At 43.7% G+C, this 22,257-nt stretch overlaps 1 long non-coding RNA gene across 2 annotated transcripts in view; it reads left to right on the top strand.

Moving 5' to 3' along the window:
- Positions 1-10,181: 10,181 nt before the first annotated feature.
- LOC102060878 (uncharacterized) overlaps positions 10,182-22,257 on the top strand; it is a 39,480-nt gene continuing 27,404 nt past the window's right edge. For both annotated transcript variants that reach the window (XR_012582321.1, XR_012582320.1), the window contains exons 1-2: positions 10,182-10,484; positions 11,304-11,407. This is a non-coding gene — a long non-coding RNA (uncharacterized LOC102060878). The remainder of the gene's footprint in view (positions 10,485-11,303; positions 11,408-22,257) is intronic.

Genomic DNA, 22,257 nt, shown 5'->3' with positions numbered 1-22,257 from the left:
ATATAATATAATGTAATATAATATAATATAATATAATATAATATAATATAATATAATATAATATAATATAATATAATATAATATAATATAATATAATATAATATAATATAATATAATATAATATAATATAATTTTAACAAAACAAATATTCAGCATTCCAAAACCTTAAAATGTGGATGGACAGGACATCATGACCTCCAATGCTTTACCTCCCTTGCTGCTCCTGTGTCTCTTTCCCCAGCTGATGTGGCCTTCTCTAATTCCTGGCTCACTTCTGGATTCCCACCCTCTAATTCATTTTCTGAGGACAGAAAAGGGTATTTAGCCCTTGGAAGTGAGCCCTGATTGCCTCCCATTTCACGGCTCCTCCAGGCATTCTGCACCTTTGCTCGCTGCAAAAACGAGGCAGGAAAACACAACAAAAATCTATTTGGAACAGCCAAGGAAAAACTGTCTGCATGACCCCTGTAAAGATGGCAATGTTTCAATCTGAAATGGATTGCAGAGCACAAAAATCGTGGGCAGGTGAACTCTGCCTGCAGGACGGAGTGCTGCCTGGCATGCTGCAGGAAATGCTGACCTCCTTCCTCTGTAGAGATAAGAATTTCTGCTGCTGCTGAGGAATGATGTGCTCATAACCAAATCCCTGTAATGGGGAGCACACAGCTCACACCGAGCCCACTGCTGGGGGCTCTCAGACGTTATCGGAGCAGCAGCCACCCTTTGACAGGCGTGAACTGCGGGAATGGGAGTCAGACTTGGTGGGAAGTGGTAATAAAAGGCAAATAAACCCAAGATGGGAGATATTCACCCATTTATTCAGCTTGGGTAATTCCCAGAGCTGAAGATCTACAGCTGGCATGAAGTGAGAAGTGACAACCTTCTTGTTTTGTGGATTTACCAAGGAAATTTAACTCTTACCTGGGCTGGGAACTGAAAATCAGTAGCAGGAACTGAAAATGAGGAGCTTGATTGTTATGTAGACTCATTTAAAAAAAAAAAAAAAGAAGCCAAACATGTTTGATTTGGTCTAAATTAAGGAGGCTTTTTTGGGAGGAAATTTGCCTAAATTTGCTTTTTTGGGAGGAAATTTTCTGGGTGCTCCACAAGGAGCTGAGCTCAGCAATCTCCTGACAGAACAAATATGGACCATGGTTCTTCAGCCTTCTTTTAGCAATTGAAGTAGGTGATTGGTATCCCAGTGTACTACTCACCAATAATAAAGGTCTTGTAAAATAGATGCTGATAGGCAGAATATTTAGAGAAAATGAAGGTTTGGTGAGAATAGGTGTGAACTGCAGAAAAGGGAGTCAGACTTGGTGGGAAGCGGTAATAAAAGGCAAATAAACCCAAGATGGGAGATATTCACCCATTTATTCAGCTTGGGTAATTCCCAGAGCTGAAGATCTACAGCTGGCATGAAGTGAGAAGTGAGAACATTCTTGTTTTGTGGATTTACCAAGGAAATTTAACTCTTACCTGGGCTGGGAACTGAAAATCAGGATCGATTCTTGATGTAGACTCATGATTATTATGTAGAGTCATCCAAAAAGAAAACCAACAAAAAAACCCCAAAAAAACTTGTTTGATTTAGTATAAATTAAGGAAATTAAGGAGGCTTTTTTGGGAGGAAATTTGCCTAAATGGCAGTCAAGGTGCTCCACAAGGAGCTGAGCTCAGCAACCTCCTGGAAGATCAAATATGGACCTTCAGCCTTCTGTTAGCAATTGCATTGGGTGATTGGTATCACAGTGCACTACTCACCAATAATAAAAGTCTTGTAAAATAGATACTGGTAGGCAGAATATTTAGAGAAAGTGAAGGTTTGGTGAGAGCCTGCTAAATTAACAAATATTCATAATTTGTTTTTCCCCACTGCCATTAATGTTCCATTGGCTGGTTATAAATATCCAGGTAATAATAATTTCCTGCATCTGAGGAGGGAGTAATGAGCAGCCTGGAGGCAGCTTGCAGGACTCAGCATAATGGGAGCTGGCTCCTGGGCCAGGATTGTTCCTGCAGAGCACAGGGAATGACATCCCAGTGGGAGCCACACTCAGGCACTGCCCCAAACACTGGTGAGGTGGGAATTACCCACAAATGTTGGGCGTGTTTAGCAATAAGATTATCCAGCCACTATTAATCTTGTTATTTTGGGACATTCATGCACTGTAAGAGAATCTTTGCAGCTAACTCAAAGAAATACCAAGTAAATTCTAGGCAAGGAGCAAGTTGTGGGTGTTCTGCAGCTCTGACATTTTCCCTGGTCTCTGGCATTTTGTCCATTTCTATATATCATCACCATGACTACAGTGGGAATGTCTAAGAGAACTCCAGGATAAATCTGACAGCACCTCCTTAGAAGCACTTAAAATCATGTAATTAAGTAAGAAAATGCAGCTGATTGAGGAGGTTAGAGCTGCCTCACAGAAGATTACAGCACATTTCATGATTAACAATCAGAACATTCTTTTCCAAACCTCTGCCTAATTTAGCAGGCTAAGGTTTCAGCTGGGGCTCTGCTCTCAGTGCTGCGAGGAGGGAGGGAGAAGGGTAATTTCCCACCGTTTTCACTGCTTTCCTGGTGTTTACTCCAGTGTCACTCTTCCTGCTAATTTTGCTGCCTGGGTTAACTGACTTAACAGAAGTGGTGAAAAGGCAAAAAGGTCAATGCTGCTGATCACAGTTCTGTAATTCCCTTCAGCCCCTTGGCAGTGGATAATTAGGATGGAGGAACAGGATAAAAACAAATCATTTTAGCGACAAAAACTTTGCACCCATCAGTTAATGTGCCAAAATTCATCTTTTCTCTACAATTACAGGTTGGTTTCAGAGACAAACTTGTGTTTATTTCCTGGGAAAGGCATTTCTGTGGAACTCTGCAGGTAAACTGCTGGAGAGAAAGAAAAGTGCTTCATGCATGGAACACAGGGGTGTTATTAAGAGTTTTAAATAGAAAATGTTGTTTTGGTGTAAAAAAATCGAAATGGATGGGAATGGAAGGGAATTTAGGGACTGGATCAAAGGTGTGAATCATTGGAGGGAGTGACAGCAGGAAAAGGATCCTGAGGGACAATTTGGGGGTTAAATTGAGCAGGAGTTGGCTTGTGAGCCCTGCTGGGTTAGAGGCTGCTCTCAGTGGGAGGACAATGCTCAGCTCCATTTCTCTGTGCCCTGCACACCTGCACCGACATTCCCAGGTGGCAGCATTGGGAATTCTGCACTTTGGTGACAAAATGAGGTTTTTCAGGTGTCTGATGTGACGCTGTGGCAGGGGGAAGAAAGGTCCTTAAACACAACTTAGCTCTGAGCCAGGTGTTTTACCTTCCTTCTGTCAGTATTTGATTTATTATTTTTGATATATTATTATTTTTGATATATTATGGAGTTCTGGCCATGTTCCCTAGGCTTTGTCATCTTTAAAAAAGTTAAAAAATATGTAAATGAATGTGTAAATTGCCACCTATTTGCTTGGCAGCCTTCATAAACTTTGCTCATTTTGCCTTCCATGGTAACTGAGTCCATGTCAACCTCCACTTTTCCCAGGGAAAGTTGTTGAACTTTTGCTCCATCACTTTGTCAAGTGCCCATGTTGTGAATTACAGAAAAAGGAAATATTCCTGTTGTTTAATTCCTTTCTGTACATCCGCACTAAAATTGAGGTGGTTTTTTTTTTTTGTGCTAAATATATTATTTACAAGAGTGTTAAAGGTTGGAGAAAAACTGGAAGTGTTGCATAGAAGGCTTAAAAAGGAAAGAACTTCTTATTTTCTATGAATATTATTTCACAAAATAAATACCAACTGCATGCAAGGGCAGGAGCCCTGAGAATAAGGAGTCAACACATGCAGCCATGGAATTGGGAATTTTTGCACTCAGATCCTTTGAGGGAAGAGTTTTTTTTATCTTAAAATTTGTGGTGAATACTGATTTCAATTGCATCTCCTTTTGGATATATTATGCAGGGTTTTTGCAATATTTTAAAGATATTTTTGCTCTTACATAGAAAGTAGTAATTGGAGCAATCATGGGGAAAAGCAGCAAGATTTTCCCCCACAATACAGTACAGATTTAAGTTTCCAAGTCCTTTAAATGAGTAATGCACTGTGCTTGCATCTTCATTCTCCTATTGCAAAATTCAGTGTGATTTGTGGAGGGAATTAAAATTAAAGAGCACATCCCTGATAGTAGAGGCCTGGTTTGAGTGTAAATACAGTTGGAAATGCCCTGTGCCTATGTCTGTATGTCTCAGGTGTGGCAAAACTGATGATAAATTTGACTTTTTTTTTTCTTAAAACTCTTGGGGAAGCGCCAGCACAGATATCATTATTAGCATATGTTAAAACAGAGCGAAAAATGCTCTTTACACAAGAGCTGCCTCTGGAGTGATCAAATATCTCCATTGCTGCAGGTCAGGATGTGCAAATGAACAGGAATATTCAAGTATGGAAGCACTGCCAGGGAATGACAAAAGGTTTTCAGCAAACAGGAGCTGGATGGGTTTTTTTTGGGTTTATTTTCTTGGCATTTTTTTATCCTGGCTGCATGACAGGATGATGTGCAGTCCACAGGAATTATTGGCTCAAAGGAGAAGAACATGAAGCAGGCATTTAAGATTCAAGTCTGTAATTAACTTACCTCGAAATGATCTTTCTTGGAGGATTTATACTGCCAAGGGTTGTGGGGCTGAAAAGCTGAGATTTTCCCACTGAGCAGGCATGGCTCAGGTGCAGAGTTAATCTGAAGGGGAGAGCACTTCAGTGTTTGGGATTCATGGTGCTTGTAAGAAAATAAAGGAGAAGGAGCTGGAAACGGGGCCTGTGACAGACATTATCTAACTCTGTGCGTGCTGAGAGAGGGGGAGAAGAATCAGAATTGTTGTCAGGCTAGAGCAGCAAATGGAGAATTTTGTAGAAAGTGAACAAGCCTGCACCTTTGAGATAAAAATAGGTAGAGCTGTGGATGTAACTCCAAATTATGTAAGCTCCTTTAAAGCAAGGATTCCAGCCCCTTTTCAGGCAGAGAAGATTGGTGCTTATAGCAAGTTTTGATATTGGGTTGGTGCTGTTTGGGTTGTTCTGTGGCTCTGTTCCTTTTTATGATCCAGTCTTTAATTTCAGCATATTTGTCCTTTTCCAGCCATGCAGCAAATGCCAGAAAATCTGAATATACCCTGCTTGTCCTACAAGAGGGAGCTGCTTCCACCCAGGGCCAGGGTGGCTGGGCAGCATGGGGGGCTGGAATTGAATCGTCTTTAAAGTCCATTCCAACATCAAAAATTCCATATTTCTATGAAGAGATGCTTTGCTTGCTCAAGGCATTAATGAAAATAAGAAAAAAGAATTTTAACAGCGTATTTTGTTCTTGCTCAGGGCATCTCCTTTGTATGAATGTTTGCATCCCTCCCTGTACCTGAGAAGTGCTGGGTGAAAATTGGCCATTCAAGAATATGTGAAAAGCTATAACTTTGCATGGTTTTCCCCTGCAATAACCCCATTTTCCCCCTGGAAAACAAATTATCTTCAAGCTCTACCTTCATTTCAGACCACTGAAGATGCATGAACTTGTAATGTTTTCCCCAGAGTTGCCTTTTTAGCTGATATTATCCCAGAGTGTTGTAAAAATCTCAAGAATATATTTTCAGATTGGAAAATTGCAGCACTCTGTTTCAGATGTGTTGAAATGTTGTGTTCCAGCACCAGTAAATGGCTCTTTGCAGTTTTTAAACAAGATGTGAATCCTGACATATTTCTGGTACTTCTGTTTTGATTAGTCAGAATTACCCAACAACAACAACAAAAAAAAACCCCATTCTGCCAGGGAGTTTCTGGTTGTCCTGTTCTGCTTTTTTTAAAAGTGTAATTTTTCATCCATCTGGCTGCTGCCAGCCTTATCCTTGGATTTGTGCATCTCCTACAAGAGTGACTGATTTGAAGCATTTTTATTTTCAGCCCAGCTGCCCTGCAGTTCCTGGGTCAATTGGTGAGAAATGCCATTCCTGACCCAGAGGTGTGGCTCTCAGAGAATTGCCTGGGGATCACAGAGGGAGGGAATGTGATTTTCAGCTATTTTTAGGCGTCCAGATGTACCTTGCTGAGTGAAAGTTAGAATAACCCTGAATATGGTGACTCCATATTCATCATGCTTCATCCTTCCTCTCTTTCTTTCCAAATATGTGTGAGGGGATGGATGGGCAGAGTCGTTTCAGAGAATCCCAGAATGGTTTGGGCTGGGAGGGTCCTTAAACCCACCCAGTGCCACCCCTACCACGGCAGGGACACCTCCCACTGTCCCAGGATGCTCCAAACCCCATCCAGCCTGGTCTTGGACAATTCCAGGGATGGGAATCACCAGCCCCATCCCTCTGTGGGATTTTATTTATGGCAAAGTGAACCCTGAGATCAAATCAAGCCATTGTCACAGCCAGTGCATGGAAACTCTGCTAGAAACATGAGCCCCACATCATCATCCTCCTCATTTAATCTGATATTTTCCAGATTTTCATCTTTGTTATATTCTGAATTGTTTCCTTAGGTACTTCCTTAATCAGTATTGCTGCAGGTAGTGCTGGAATGGGGGTGAAATAACTCTTGTGGAATAGGTGAGAAACTTTGAATTTGGGGTGCCTGTTTCACTCATTCCACTCACAATTTTATTCAGAACAGTTCATGGGATTCTTTTGGGTTTTTCTAATTATTCCCATCAAGTTTCCAGTGTGAGTTTGTGTAAGGAGCAGGTGGGATAGCACTTTCCAGAAAAAACGTGGGCACCTGGACACTTGCTCTAACAAAGCTTCTGAAAATGTCCAAAAATCCAAATTTATTAAATGTCAGAACTGGGAACCAGCAATCTGACAGTGCTTCCATGGCCTTTGCTACAGCAGGAATGGGAAGATGAGGGATGAGTTAATCAACCAGTTGCTAATTTCTCTTTAATCAATAACATCCTTAATAAGTCCATGTTATCAAAGGCTAAAGCATAAATTGCTCTGCTGCCTCCCATTACTGCTCACAGCAATCAGTGCTACCACTATTAATAAAATAGATCTAAATTTCATTATCATCACTTGAAACGAGCTTGTGTTCACCTCTGGCTTGAGCTCTTTCATTGTCCTCAATTGTCACAGCAATGGGGACCCTCTCCAGGGCCTCCCCACTGGGATTTGATTTTGGGCTGGGAGGGGAATTTAATTGATATTTTTCTGATCCTCAGATTTGAATTTCCAATTCAATCTCACCCTCAAATGGGAGCAGCCACAAATCCAAATGCCTTGCTGAAGCTGCACAAAGTGAATTATGTGGATAACAATATTTCATCAGGCTTGGAAAGTGGCTGTGTTTTGTCCAAAGCAGTAAAACTGTGTAAATGAATCTCTAAGTCACTGTAATATTCATGACTTGGATCTCATCCTTTAAAAGCAGGGGGACAGAGGAGGGAATTGCCTCTTCCCTTGGTGGAATTCTTTTATTTAAGCCTGCAAATAATATTTTAGAAAAAAATAAAATCCTTCACAGGTTTAAGTAATTTCAAATGTTTTATGTCAAAGCTGGTGAGGGCCAGTTCTCTCTGCCCTTCTGCTCCTCAGACTTTCTTTTCTTCATGGGTTTCATTCAAACCTTGGATTATCTTGGCCTCAGTGGGCTTTGGGTCATTATTTGGGGTCTCTTCAACCTTTGATCAGTTGGTCAGTCCTGTCTTTTTCTGTCTTTATTGTCCTTTAATTCCTGTTGCTCCATCCAGCTGGCCCCATTTGCTCCCATTAGTGCTACAATTCCTCCCTACCTCAAGCAGCTTTGAAGGATAAGCTTAAGAAACAAGCTAAGTACAAAAATGAAAATAAAATAATCAAATAACCCCACCTTCACAATATTTTAAAGCATTTTTTGTCTATTCTTTAATTACATTTTGGTTAACAAATCACTAAGCAGCTCCCTCAGTTATGTCTGTCTTGCTCCATGAGTAACATTGTGGAATAATTAAGAGTAAGGTTTCCTTTAAACATTTCAAAGCCCTGTATCATCAATAATAATTTTTTCCTGCTTTTCCTCAGCAGCCCTAAATTCAATAAGGCTTTGGTGGGAGCCAGTCTGACCAGCACGTGATGCTTTATCAGAGACATCTCAATTCTGTGTGCATCCCTTTGCCAAAGCATCTTCTGAAGTAGTTTTGGGTTGAGATTTACAGAATGCAGTTTCTTACATTTTCTAGGAATTCCTACCAATGTTTTTATGCTACTTGATGGAAATATTTCACCTCTAAATGCCCAGGTTTCTCAGTCCCACCTACACTGAGGGCTGTGATGTAACAGCAGCAGAGACTTTTGAAAGTTTGATCCAAATTCGGGGCTTCTAACGGGCAAAAAGTGATGTAATTAATAATTGTTCAACACCAAATATCTTCAACTCCTGCATTGTGAACTTCCACTGGCAGCTGTGGAAATGCAGATGTGCTCAGCCCAGGTTTATTTCTGTCAGCTCACTCACCAAACAACCTTAGGGCATGGATGAGTGATCAAATATGATCTAGGGGATGTCATTCCAAATCTGGAATTTGTGGTGGGAATCCTGCTGCCACCTGCTGTCAGACAAGAAATTGGGTGTTTCCCTGCGGAATCCAGTGATTCTAACCAATTTTTTAAAAGTTACAATTTTAATTTCCACATTTTTTACTTATTGAATTTCAAGCTCTTTGCATTTCCTCCCTTAAGAAGACATTAGTTTCATAACTTCTCATTTGTTCTCTTATCAAAGCCGGTCTGTTGAACATCTGTTTGGCAGTTCATTTTTAATATTTCCATAAACTGCAAGTGTGGGTAAATTGCAGGGTGTGATGTTGATGGCTTGCATTTATTGCAGGTGGGATGTGGGGAAGTGGAGGGCTCATCAGCAAGGGAATTTGTGTCTGTGATTTTGTATCCCAAAGCACTGAAACACAACATTTAAGACTGCCAGATGTTGGTTTAGATGGAGCATTTCCTACATGACTCAGGAATGTTTCTGACTGCTGTTTGTGTTCTGGGCTGGAGCATTGGCAGAGATGGGGGGAGAAGGAAGGGGAGAAGGAAGAGCTTCTGTTGTGGAAGGGGTGGATAATGACGTGTTTTCATGGGCTTGGGGTTGATATCTGAGCCAAGGAATAGCTGTGATACCTCTGATTTCAGGCCTCCAGTCAGTGTGGATGGGTGCAGAGAGCACCCAGTACACGAGAGTGTTATTTACCCTTCAACTTCCACTTTCAGACCCAATCCCAGTGATTTTACCTTGGCTTTTGTCTCTCAGCATTAATAACCACTATCAAAGAGCCCCTACTCTGTCTTTAAAACAAAAAAGCGGGACATAAATTCAGGAGATGAAAAGGGCATGTGGTAACAAGGGAGAGTCGGCACTGGCTTTGTTCATGGGATGGATGGATGGATGGATGGATGGATGGATGGATGGATGGATGGATGGATGGATGGGGAAGGAAGGAAGTGGCGGAAGGAAGGAAGGAAGGACGGAAGGAAGGACGGAAGGAAGGAAGGAAGGAAGGAAGGAAGGAAGTGGCGGAAGGAAGTGGCGGAAGGAAGTGGCGGAAGGAAGGAATTGGATGGAAGGAATTGGATGGAAGGAATTGGATGGAAGGAATTGGATGGAAGGAATTGGATGGAGGGATCCATGGATGGATATATTGTTGCTGAGATGGTCACAATACAAAGCAACACTCCATTTTCAGAAGGCTTCAAACCTGTTTTTATTGTTTATTTTATTTATAAAAAGCATGCTTGCTTTTTATACATTCTTACAAAACTCTTCAGTTTACTCAATGGTCACAAGAGACAAACAAATTGCTCATTGAAACAGGCAGTTGCAGGTTTCTCTTATTTCTCTTTCTTTCTTTCTTGGTTTCCATGCCAATGGCCTTGGTAGAAAATTCTTTCAGGGGTAAACATGGATCCTCTTATCAAACTTCTCTCTGGCTCACAGAAGTAGCTGTAAAACCTCTTCCACATGGATGGATGGATGATGGATGGATGGATGGATGGATGGATGGATGGATGGATGGATGGACGGACGTCCCATTCTCCTCATGGCATCATTGTTGTAGTAGGACATCAGCATATTCCTGCACTGAGGGTTTAAGCTAAAATGAGCTGCAAAGTGCTGCAAATCTGTACTGAATTCATCTTTGAGGCAATACAGGGATGATCTGGAGCTCCTTGAAGCCATAGAAAATGCTGCCTTTGGCTTCAGCAGATTTGGCTGAGACCCTGAGAGCTGGAGCAGCTCAGCTCCTTTGTGTGGTTCTTAACAAGTAAAGCTGAAATGAGAGAACCTGCTGGTGCTGGAGATGGAAGGTGCTATTTAAACAGAGAGAGAATCTCCTTTCTCTTTGCCTTTTAGGCTCTGATTTCTAATGGTCACTATAGCAACAGGAAGCAAAGAGATGAAGAACTGGAAAACATGCACTTCACTATGACAAGTTCAATTTACAGCCAGCTCAGCAAGGTAACAAATCTGTGTCATGTTTAATGAGAAGCTGTGCACAGGTAACAGAGCAGCAAAGGTTGGGATGTGCTCCGAGGTGGGGAAACCTGAGTTTGACTACATGCTAATGACTCTTCCTCATTAAAGACCTCAGGATGAATAAAACGTTGTGGTGGAGCCTGGACTTGTGTCAAAATGGCTCAGATTGGGCAGGGAGAACATCAATTTTACATTTTGGGTTTTAACTCAGCGTTTTTTATGCTCTGGGTGTGGCAGCAGCGGGGCTGGGGCTCAGGGCTGCAGCAGTGCCTGGGCTCACACTGTGTGTCAGGGGGTCCCAGAGGCATCAGGGCATTTCAAAAACCAATTCACTTGTACAAACAACTAATCTATAAAAACATGGCCCAAAGGCAGCTCTTGCTCTGGAGACAGAGGCACTCAAATTTCCCACCCCGGAGTGCTGGGGCAGCTCTGAACTCCCAGTGCTGGGAGCAGGACAGGACTTCCCAAGCAGCAGGATAAAATCTGCCTGAAATACATTTTGTGTCTGTCACAACTGGATTTTTTGGGCTGTCTTATACCATGAGCTGTCATGGGCTTTGTTGGAGAATGGTTCTGCTCACAGAAAATCAGATGTGTGGGTTGCAAGGGGGGCACAGGATCCGTGTCCGTGAGTGTGGGGTTCTGGTTATTGTGTCTCACCCAACAGAACTTTTTTGCTTTTGTTTTTGGTGTTTTTTTTTTTTTTTTTGCTTCATTTTCCTTCCCCCCTCCTGCCAACAGCCTGATTTTCTCTTTGCTGATTAGGCCATTCTGTGCATTTTTGACTGTTCTCTCCAGCACATCTCTCCTGCCTGTCCAACCCCCTTTTCCATGTGCTCCCTGCTGTGATATGAGCACTACAGATCAAGAGGACAATCAGCTGGAGAACAATATGACAGCAGGTGGGGATTATTCTCTCCCTTCTGATGTGACTCAAATACGTGTCAGTCACCAAACAAAACCCTCTTTCAGTTTAGAGGCAAAAATAGATTAGTACATGGGTAAATCAGCAACAATAGATTATTTTTTTTTTCTCTCCACAAATCTGCATTTTTTTCCCCCTAATGCTGCTTTTATGCATCTGACTTTTAGCAGCTGTGATTTCTGTTCCTGGTGAATGTACATGGACTTTATTCAGCTAGATCAAGCACTTTTGTGTCAGTAATTACTGTGATGGAGCAGTTCAGCACTGGGCAAGGTTGTGCATGCTGTTAATATTATGCCTCACTAGTAGGACTGTACTTGTGCAGAGTCTTTAGAGGCTAAGGAGTATAATCAGGAGATAAAGTGGATTCTGTGTGAACACAAAAAGGGTTTAAAAGGTTTGCAGGAAAGCAAGCTTGCCTTCAAACCATCAGTCCAGCAGATGTGAGAACCTGGATCAGCCTGAGCTTGTGTACAGCCTCTCTCCTGCTGCCTCAGCACTGCCAGAACTGAGCAGCACTGAGATCTCTGGGGCTGAGGGAATTCGCTCTGTGGGTTAGAAGATGCACAGTGTGCATCTGGGCTTGGGTGCTGGAGGAGGGAGGAGGCAGCAGCATCCCAACATCCCAGTGATCCCATAGATCTCATACATCCCAGCATCCCATCATCCCAACATCCCATACATCCCAAAAATCCCGTCATACCAAAATCCCAGCATCCCATACATCCCATCATCCTAACATCCCATACATCCCAAAAATCCCAGCATCCCATACATGCCATCATCCCAACATCCCATACATCCCAAAAATGCCAGCATCTCAGCAAACCATACATCCCAACATCCCAAAAATCCCATACCTCCCAGCATCCCATACATCCCATAACTCCCAAAAATCCCACCATCCCCTACATCCCCACATCCCATACATCCCATCATCCCACCTTCCCACCATCCCAGCAGTGTCTGGTGCTGCTGTGCCCATGGATATTGCCCTCCTTTATACGCCCTGTGTAACTCAGCCCCTTTCCATTTCCATGCCTTGTTTGTCCATGGAAGTGTTGCTGTTTCTCTGCTCTTCCTGCCCTGTCTCTGCAGCCTGCTCTTCCCCTGTGTTTGGGCCAATGTCCTCTCTCAGGAGCACTCCTGGTGTCACCTCCCTGTCCCACTCACTGGAGCTGCCAGGGTGCTTCTGACTCTGCCTGACTTTGCCACCTCAACTCTGCTCACTCACATTTTCCACTCCATCACACTCAGATTCCTCATCCTCTCTTTTATTTCTGTCCAAAATTCTTCTCTTTCCTGTTTTAGCCATAGAAATTTTCACTTCTCCTGCTTCCTTTTTGTTCCTCTTCATCAGTGCTGCTGCCTTTCTCTCCCAGAAGCTTCAGTTCCTGCTCAGAAATGCTCCCCTTGCCCTTTGAATTAATAGTTTGATTTCCTTCCTCCTCTCTAGCCCATGCCCTGGTGAATATTTGTTGATTTTACCTTAGCTAATGAGCATTTGATGTACTTAAATAATCACTGGAGCACTGCTTGGGACCCCATGTGTCCCCTTTCCTGGATGAATGCTCTGAAGAGGGGCCAGATGACGATGATTAAAAAAAAAAGTAAAATAAATTCACTTTAGGCAGCAGAACAAATCTTTAGCTGTCCTCTGCAAAGTGGAACAGCTTCAGCACAGCCTGCAGGCTGGCAGCCAGGGCTGTCTTTTGGGAAGCAGGAGATATTTTGAGCCCAGCAGCAGAGAGAACAGAACCCAAATTGCTGAGCTATTAGCTGAAGGCAGCTCTGCTGTAACACACCACTGATCTCCCTCCTCCCTCCTTTTGTCTCTCAGGAAAAGGTCTTGGCTCTGTGCTGTGAGGAGCTGGCTCAGTCCTGCGTGTCCTGAAGGGAGCAGAGAGCTCCCTGCCCTCTGCATCCCCCCTTTCATCCCCTCCCACTCAGGGCTGGCTGCTGGCCCAGCAGAGCTCCTCAGGTCACACTTTGGGTCCCAGCTGGCCCAACCCACCCTGGGGTCCCCAGGGATCATCAGAGGGGCAGATTCAGCCCGGGGAAGATGCTGAGCTCAGGGTTGGTTTCAGGGCAGGTCCAACCTGGGGAGGATGCTGAGCTCAGAGCTGGTTTTGAGGCAGGCTCAGTGCTCTCTGCACCTCATGGGTTTGGGTTTGGATGTTTCTGGCACAGCAGGGATGTTCTGGTTTGGATGTTTCTGGCACAGCAGGGATGTTCCTGGTGGCTCCCAGCTCCTGGAGCACTGGGCTGGACATCCCAGGGCTCATCCACATTCCAGCCTGTGACATTCACATTCTCTGAACAGAGAGAGAGACAATTCTCTCTTCTAGGTTCTTTTTCCTGGAGAAGCACAGAGAGAAGAATATAAAACAATCCTTATCCCTATTCTCTGCTCCATGTAAAAAACATGTTGTTTTTACACATGTAGAATGTGTTAGGAAGATGGTTTACCTGAAGGGATTTGGTAATTGAATTCTAGTGATAGTTGTTTATATTAATTAACCAATCACTGTGTCCTGGCTGCAGCACACAGTCACAGGTTTTTCTTTAGCATGTAATTTAGTATAGTATAGTATCTCTTTAATGTAGTATAGTATAATGTAATATAATATAGTTTTAATAAAGAAATTGTTTAGCCTTCTGAATCAATAGAGTCAGATATCAAGAATTTCCTTCATCAGGGACACCCTGCCTTCAATGCCAGCCCCATCAGTGCTCAGGACTGCAGTGCTGCCTCTCCCTGCCCTCCCAGCCTTGGGACAGCTCTGTGCTCTTTGCCACTGTCCCTTTCCCCTGTCAGGACCAAAATGTGACTCCTTTCCATCTCCTTTCCATCTCCTTTCCATCTCCTTTCCATCTGCTGAGGCAGATCCCAGCACTGGGTTGGGGGTTAAGGCAGCATCTCCTGGGGAGGGAAATCCATGTTCCTCTATCAATGTCTGCCCTGCTTTTATCTCTGCTTGACATTTTCTCTTTCCCACAGTGTGATCCTCAGCCTGAAATAATTGAAAAGCAATATAAAGTGTCTTATTTATCTTTGTTCAAGATAGCAGCTTGTTCTACCCTTAAACTCTCCAAGGACTCGGGGGCAGATTTTTTCCAAGCCCTGCTTTATTTTTGGGCAAGCAGCACAAAGTTCTCTAATGTCTATAAAACTTGGGATTGCTTTCTGCACACTCCAAACAGGTGATCATGCAGCCCTCCAATCTTTCACTTCTTTATGGGGTTATCATCTTGTGTCTCTCCAATTTTAAGGATTTTTAAAGTGCTGCTTCTCTGCTGTGCTTTCATTTTGCCAAGATCTCACATCTTGTTTGCTGCAGGTTCAGGACTTGGCAGACCTTGTCTTTCTGCCATAACTTTTTGGGATCAAAGCAGCTTTGTCTTTAAAAATGCAATTGGTATTGAATTATTTTATTTTTATTAAGAGTGTTGAAAAAATAATCATCCCAGCAATAATCTAAATGGAACATTGCAGCTCAGTTATGTAAATATTTAAAATTTCTGTCTCATTTTAGGTAGAGAGAATCCAAAATGTCTAATTCTTATGGAATGAGGACAGCTTTTAGGTATTTGTTCCTGAAAAACCACACTACTAATTAGTTGTGTGTTTTACTTTCCTTGATCTTTTTTTTATACCAGCAATAGGTTAACAAAAACCTGTGACATTTTTTGGTTGCTCTTGAACATTTTCTTCTAGTTTTAGCTAGATACTTTAAATGATATATATACACACACATATATCTATCTGTCTATCTATATCTATATATCTATATATCTATATCTATATCTATAAAACTATATAACTATATCTATATAAAATTTTAACTATATCTCTATATATATAAAACTATATAGCTGTAACTATATATATATATAATATATATATTAAAAAGTATATAATGGTATTTTGTGTCTGTAATTACAGCTTTATAATATTTACCAAACTAAGTTACCTTCTTACTAAAAATGAGACAAAGAATTTGGGGTGTCATGCGTCAGGGTTTGTGTGGTTTATGGGTTTTTTTTGTTACGCCCTAAAAATGTGTGTATGCTTCAGATCCTTTATGGGCTGCTGTTTTTGCTATTTTTCTTTAGAAATTTTATTTAGAGATGGCTGAACAGGATCCTTGCCCCATAAAGTGCATGTAAGGTAGAGAAGTTAAACAGGAGCCGAGGAGCTGTGAAGTGGAATGGTGAAATGGTGAGGTTTGTTAATCCCAAATAAAAACCCTTAGCAGTGCAGGGAGAAGACAACTGCGTAAAATCAATCATTCAATCAACCACAGCCCCACGTGCTCTGCTGGCACCACTTAATGCAGCCATAAAATTAACAGCTCCAATAATGAGCACGTCAGTTCCAGAGGGGGAGGCTGAGCAGGAGCGGGGCTGGTGAAGGAAACTCAGCACAACATGAACATCCAGCCCTGAGCTGCTGGGAATTGGGCCTTGGAAGGGTCTGCACAGAGCCTTGCAGTGCTGGGATGGGAATTCTGTGGTTTCTGAAGCTGTGGAGATGGAGTGAGCTCTGAAGAAATGTCCAAGGAAAGGGTTGGAGGGCCCTGAGCAAAGAAATGCCCAAGGAAAGGGTTGGAGGTCTCTGAGCAAGGCAGGAGGTGCAAAGCCAAGTCCTTGCAGCTGTTCCATGGTGCAGGTGTGGTCCCTGTCCTGTGTGGGACTGGGGTGTGGAGCAAGGATGGGTTTGGTGAGGGAAAAGCAATGGACAGGTAGGGTCTGGCCCTTCATCTGGCTGCCCCGTGCTGTGTCATGAAAACAGTTTAAAACCAGCTCAAAAAGGTCTCAGGTTCGAGAACAGAACAAAAAGTACTTTGGCTACTCATTGGCACAGGTTCCTGCAAGGGGAGATGAAAAGCCACGAGGTTTGGCAGAACGAGGATTCAGTGATTGAAAGCAAGGGCTTAAAAAAGAGGAGGGGCAAGAAGAGAGGGCTTTTGGCTGAAAATCAGTGGATTTGGTCAAAGTGTAGATAGCAGTGGACATGAACAAGGAGAGGTGCGGATGACCCTTGGTGACACCTCTTTGGAGCAGGGGAGGTGTCAAAATGTCCACAGGGTTGTGCTGCCAATATCCATCATGGAAATCTGAGCCATGTGATACCTTGCACATTCTCATTGTGTTCTCTGTCTCCTGTGATCTGGTGAGGAACTCAGGATCATTTTAAAGCACATTTCTAAGTCTCCTAATAAGCAAAAACCTGAATGAGGCACTCCAAAGCCAGGAGGCAAAGACATTGAAAAGCTTTTAGCTAAAATCCTTCATAATTCGGGGGTTTCATTAATTTTTTTTTAATTCTTCTCTCAAGTATTTAATTTCACCCTTTGGTCTTCCTGCAGCCATCATGTTTTAGCCATGCAGCATCCATTTGCCTGTAATTACAGTCATGTCATTCAGCTTTCAAACACCCCCTCAGACACTCTTATGGCAAGTGGAATTTTAAATATAAAGTGAGAGCTAATCAGCAGCCAGATTGAAGCATTGCAGAAAGACAGAGAAGCTGCTTGATATTCCTAAGAACTCTGGTGGCTGTTTTATGTGTGTTTTAAACCACGCTGTGCTTGATGACCTTGTAATGATGAAGTCTGAAGGGAAACAGGGACTGAATGATCACTTCTGAGCCCGATGCTTTCGGCAGAGCTCGATGCTCTGTGCATGGTCACAGAGAAAAAAGCTGTTTTCAAAGGTCAGGACGTGGATTTGGCACCAGGCCCAGCTACCTAAAAACATCTGCAGAGCTGCTGTGGCGCTGCTGATGAGCAGCAGGAGGTGGGGATCCAGATGTTCTCATTAGCAGCTGCTTCCCCAGTGCCTGCATTTCCCAGAGCTGTGCCATGCCCAGCACTGCGTGGTGTCCCAGGAGTGACGTTAGCACAAACCCAGTGTCACTGGCTGGGCAGAGCTGCAGGAACTGAAGTTGGTGGTGGGGGTGTTGTGTTGGGGAATGGAGTCCCACATCCTCCGGGATTTAGACTCCAGAACAGGCAGGTCCCAGCTCCTGAGTGTTTCACCTTGCTCAGAGCACAGGGCATCCAGGATGGCTAAAGTGGCAGAGCAATGAGGCACTGGGGGAGCTCAATCCCAAAATCCAGCCTTTGCTTTTGGCACCTTCGGCAGCCCCAGGGCCCTGCAGCAGGAGAAAGGGCTCCATTACCCTGGGCTGAGGTGCCAGCCTTGACCAGAGCTCCATTACCCCAGGCTGCAGGTGCCAGCTCAACCTTTCCTGACATCTCCCATGTCCTGGCAGTGTCCAGCTCATCCCCTGGAGCTGCCAGAGCTGCCTGATGGCACCAGGCTGGCTCCAGGCTCTGTGCCATGCTGAGGGGGTGCCAGCTCCCAGGTGTGTGCCACAGGGCTGTGCTGTCCCTCCTGCTGCTGATGCCTCAGGATTTCAGCTTTTCTATTTTCCATATATTTGTAATTCTTTAATTCTTTAGTGTGTAACTCCAAACCCCACACTCAGTGTGAGCTGCTGCTTCCCCATTTGGGGCAGACACAACAATTCCTCTGCAGCCTGGCAATCAAGGACACCTCACTGCCTCAGGGCCCAGAGATGGGAACAAAAGTGAGTTGGGGGAGCAAACTTGGGGTCAATGACTTCATCACCTGAAGCTGGAATTGGCAGATTCACCCCCAATATGCAAATGGACCAAACTTATAAAAGTGTGCAAATCCTGACCCATCATGCATTTTTGGATGCAGCCCCTGGGGGGCTTTGTCTGCCCTAAATGTACCTGAAGGCCTTCAATAAATAGAACAGCTTTTTATTTACTTAATTCTGTCTGACCTCTGGTTTTAGGTAGGCCCAAAAAGGCATCACTGCCAACTCCTCCATCCCAACCCCTCCACTCCAAACAGCTGCAGGCTCCTAAAACCAGTGCAGGGAAATCTCTGATCCCCCTGTGTCTGCCCCTGTACCCCACAGGAGCAGGTATCTGGGCAGGGGGATAATTGCTTTGTGGTGAGGCAGAGCTGGCACCATCCCAGGAAAAAGAATGGGCAGGGAATTGTTAGCAGAGCCCCCCCAGCTGCCAGAACGTGCCTGGAGGGAGAGCAGCTGCTCCAGTGGGCAGCCGGGGCTCCAGGGAAGGAGTCCAAGTCCCAGCCAGCCTCTGGGAAAGGCAAAGATGCATCACCTTGAAGCCCTGTCCTTGGAGATGCTGGCTGCTCCCTGGTCTTGAAATGAAACAACCTGGTTTTTCTGTTTTTCAAAAAGAGAGCTGAAATATTTTGGATACTTGATTATATAATTAGCTTTCAGCTGCTCTGAATACCGTGGCTTAATTATTCTGGGTTCCACTGTTCAATAATTAGAGCTGTCTTGTTTACTAGGAAATGTTCTGTTTGTTGCTCCAGGGTGATTTGTTTTATATTAATTTAAGTACCCAGGGCAAGTAGCATTTAAGTGTCCCAAATGCCAGCAAAGAACTGGGTTGGTTTGTTTTGCCTCTGGGCAGATTTGAGATGTTCCCAGAATGGACATAACTAACAAACTGTCTCTTGGTTTAAGATCCTTCTCTTTCCCAAATCTTTTTTCTGGTTTGTTTTTTTTTTTCTTTTTTTTTTTTTTTAATGTTTTCTCTGGAATTCTGTGTTGCCTGAATTGTAATTGCAGTTGGAGTTAATTCCAAGCTGAGAATTGACATAAAAACTTTGGCTTTGCCCCCGCAACACTTGGAGAAGTTGGGATGAGACTCTTCCCCCTTGGGACATGTGCTGTCAGCTCTCCTAGCACTTCATTGAGTTGACAATTTCTTTGTGCTTTGGGATCACCATTGCAGCCCCAGCTGGTTTGAAACACTTGTAGGGAAAAAAGGAATATAAAAGGAAGCTCAGGATTCAAATTGTAATGATTACAATAACTTTTTTATTAAGGTTGTGGGTGAGAGGAAAGTCTGCCGAGCTGATTGTTGACCAGCACCCCCAGGTCCTTTCCCAGTCATTAAAATATGAGTGTGTTTTGGAGAGGCCAGGTTTTGTCACCCAGCCAGCTCTAACTGTGGCTCTCTGTTGACAAAACCTGCACTAATACACTTTATCTTTTATCTTAGATGAGGAGGAAAACAAAGCAAGAGAAGGAATTGTCTGAAGAAAAGCCTCTTCTGCCCCTCATTTATAAATGTCTGTGCAGAAAACAGGGGGAGAATAAAGCAGCCACAGTGCCCAGGTCAGGGGCTGGGCTTTATACCAGGTGCAATAAATGAACCAAAGGCAGAATATTGACATATTTCAGGAACAAACTCATTGCACTGCCAGGTGAGACCTCCCTTCCCTCACAGTGGTCAGCAGCAGTGGCTTCTGAGAAAACTAGGGACATCTATAGAGGATTTAGATTTTTTTCTCCACCTACATGGAAATTGATGTGTCACCTATTCATCTGGGGTTTTTCCAAGCCTCTGCAGTATCCATTTGATGCCTGGCAAGGGGGAGGAGTGCGTGTCCTGTGAGGCTTGGCAGGCAGTTTGGAGTTCCATAGGCAGTGTGCTCACTCACTTATTTTTAGCCTGTTATTACTGGGCTGCTCTGGATTATTTAATGTTTGATATTGACACTCAAAATCCTCCTCCCTGCAGGCTGGACTGGCTGGAAGGAGCATCACCCATCTCTCTGCCTTTTGCTGAGCCTGATATTACAGAATCACAGAATCACCAGGTTGGAAGAGATTTTCAAGATCATCGAGTTCAACCCAACACCTCAACTCAACCCTGGCACCCAGTGCCACATCCAGGCTTTGTTAAACACACCCAGGGGTGGGGACTCCACCAGAAATTTATCTCCCTTTCTGTAAAAAAGCTTTTTCCTGCTATCCAACCTGTATTTCCCTTGGCACAGCTTGAGGCTGTGTGCTCTGGTTGTGTCAGTGCTGCTGGAGAAAGAGCTCAGCCCCAGCTGAGCACAGGCACCTTTCAGGGATTTGTAGATAAGGTTACTTAACCTTTTTGCAAAAATACCTGTCTGAAATAAGATCTTCACCTGTTGAAAGCAATGTGGACTCATTAAATAATTTCAAACAAGTGGGACTTGAAAATTAAGCCTTTAAATGCTAGTTATACAGAAGAATTTAGAAGTTTAAAGATGCAGATAGTCGCCTTGTGGGGTTTTAATTCTGGCTGCTTCTGTCAGTATTTAAATATCTATGAAAAAGTTCTGGAATGTTCTGCCCAGGGAGGTGGTGCAGTCCCCATCCCTGGGTGTGTTTAACAAAGCCTGGATGTGGCACTGGGTGCCAGGGTTTAGTTGAAGTGTCAGAGCTGGGTTGGATTTGATGATCTTGAAGGTCTCTTCCAACCTGGTGATTCTGTGATTCTCTGATTCACTGTGAAAAGACCCTAAATTTGAATTTATTTGAATGAAATTCGTTTGAATTCTCTTAGGACTCTCCAGTGCCAATGGATCCATCCCTGGAGGCTGCCATGGGCAGAGGGGGATGCACCTGAGGGATGCTCATGGTGGGGGAGCCCCACAGGGCCCTGACCCTGCCAAGGTGGGACCTGCTCCTGGACAGAGGTTTGAGTTTGGTGCCAGGAGGATTCTCCCCTGAGAGGAGAAAAAGCTCAGGTAGAAAACCCCAGGTGTTTGGGTAGTTTTACATCTTTTCTGCTAGTTTTACATCCTTCTGGTAGTTTTACGTCTTTCCTGGTAGTTTCACATCTTTTCTGACCTGTGGGATAGGTGAAGGCTCTGTCTGACTGCAGGCTATAAATTTTGCTCAGTTGTGTCTGTGAATTGCCATAAATTGTTACCAACTCTAAGTAGAGAGAAATGTGACTTTTTTATTGTTGTTTATTTTTTAATCAGCCCTGTGTAAACCTGTGCACACTTCTGTCATCAGAGACCCTCTTCCTTTTGCCCTTAGTGACATTTTTCCTGCCAGTCTGAAGACTGACTGTCCTGGACTGGCATTTTTCCAGTGTCAGTTCTTCTTCTGGTCAGCTTTTCTCTTCTTTCTTTCCTATTTTTCTTTTTCTCTCTTTGGTGACAGTATTTCTCTGTTCAGCCTCATTCTGTGCTAGACTCTTCCCCACCAGAACCCCCATGCTGGGATTTGGCTGCGTGTGCTGAGGACAGATAGCAAAGCCTGCTTGCAAGTGGCTCTGGATGCTCAAACACATGGGAGACGTCTGCTAGCACAGGAAATGTTTAACTGCACAGAAATCTACACTTCAGTGGATTTATGGAAATAAATGTGACTGCTTGTCGAAGGAAGGGGACCAGGACACCAGTTGGTTCATCACAGGCCCTTCAGGTCCGGTTCGGTCCCGGTCCCTCAGGTCATTTTGGTCCAGTTTATTGAAGAAAGTATCAAAAACTTATACAGCAAATAATAAGCTTATGAATATTCTGTAAGCCAAACAATCTATTGGTTAAACTATACCATGAACTCTTCCTCATTCCTTAGGGGTTACATCTCCCTTTTCTCATGTCTCTTTCACTGTTTGTTATCACACTACAGCTAGGCCTGTATCTTACAGGTGCAGGACTTGGAATTAGCCACAGTTTTGTACTTTTCCAGTCCTTAGCAGCTAAATTCCCAACAACTGCTAGTCAGGCCTGGAAGGTGTAAAAGTGTGCTGGAAGGAGAGGTTTGTCAGAGGGGAAGTGCATGAAATGGCTGTGCAGGAGAAGGGAGAGCAGGGCACGAGGATGTGGATTTGGGGCTTTGTTTTGTTGTGCATTCATCCATCAGGGTCTGGACTGGTTGTTTTTCCCTGTTTTACATGAATAGCAGTGTTTGCTCCTGTCCTGGCAGCCCCAATCCCCAGCTCTGTGCCGTTCCTGCCTGGACCAGGAGCT

Source organism: Zonotrichia albicollis, chromosome 12 (genome assembly GCF_047830755.1).
Source record: "Zonotrichia albicollis isolate bZonAlb1 chromosome 12, bZonAlb1.hap1, whole genome shotgun sequence".
NCBI lineage: Eukaryota > Metazoa > Chordata > Aves > Passeriformes > Passerellidae > Zonotrichia > Zonotrichia albicollis.
The sequence above is the reverse complement of the archived record's forward strand: the minus strand, read 5'-3'. Positions and strand labels throughout refer to the sequence as shown.